The sequence below is a fragment of the Bombus affinis genome, chromosome 12 (genome assembly GCF_024516045.1).
Source record: "Bombus affinis isolate iyBomAffi1 chromosome 12, iyBomAffi1.2, whole genome shotgun sequence".
Classification (NCBI taxonomy): domain Eukaryota; kingdom Metazoa; phylum Arthropoda; class Insecta; order Hymenoptera; family Apidae; genus Bombus; species Bombus affinis.
The window spans coordinates 4,904,740-4,905,767 of record NC_066355.1 but is presented as its reverse complement, the minus strand read 5'-3'; positions in this window follow the sequence as shown (position 1 = coordinate 4,905,767).

Genomic DNA, 1,028 nt, shown 5'->3' with positions numbered 1-1,028 from the left:
TTCACGTGGGCGGAGCTCGAAACGTCGTCGTATGCACAGGGTTGAAAGGGACCCGCGTACGAGGGTGGTTACGTAGGCGTGCCGAACTCTAGCCAATCCCTGTTCGAACGTCATGCTGACGTCAGACACTGGTATGACGTATCGTTCGTCGCTCTCCTTTATCTCTGTTTCCTCTCTAGCCTCGAAGGCAGATACGAGGACTCCACCGCGTGTGGTTTTCGCCACAGAAATGCCTGTGCACTGTCTCTCCTTTTATATGTTTACGAATGTACTCCAGATGTGGAATCGATGGGATCCAAGAGAGCTACTTAGCCGCGAAATCTCCGGCACGCTTGCCCGTTAGCCGAGATACACGCTGGAGGAACAGTATCGGAGATACTCGAGCTTTTCGAGCAGGGCTCCTCCACATCGTTTGAGCACCACTCGTTATCGACAACGTGTGAAATTATTCAGCTAGCGAACAAAGGAATCACCTGTGAAAATCCTCTGAAATGTCATCGTGTGCTGGTAGGTTAAAATAAACCTTCATTCTTTTCCTACTGTATCACCTAATATTGTTGAAGATATTTTTTAATAACGCGTTGGAAGTACTTCTATATTAATTTAAAGATTTCTCTAGGAAGTAGGAAAAAGTCTTTTCGAAAAACTCTCGTTAATTTGGGACTCTAGAAAAAGAAACCCTTGAAATGGATTGAGAACAAAAATGTTTGTATGATATCATTATTATATGCATAATTAATTAATTTGGTATCCTAGAAGAAGAAACTCTTGAAACGGATCGAAAAAATGATTTACTATATAACAACTACACGGTCCTATAAATATTAATATGAATTGTATTATACGCTTGGAATAGAAATTGCATTCTGGAGTATTTGTGGATTCTTGGTCACGAGTATCTTAAGGAATTCAAATCATTCTCCGCTTAAAGAGATTCGAATCGTTGCCGACGAAGCTTCCTAAGAATTCACGGAGCGTCCGTGACTCGTTCGACTCCTACGTAGAATCTCCGATTCTTGACGTCGGAT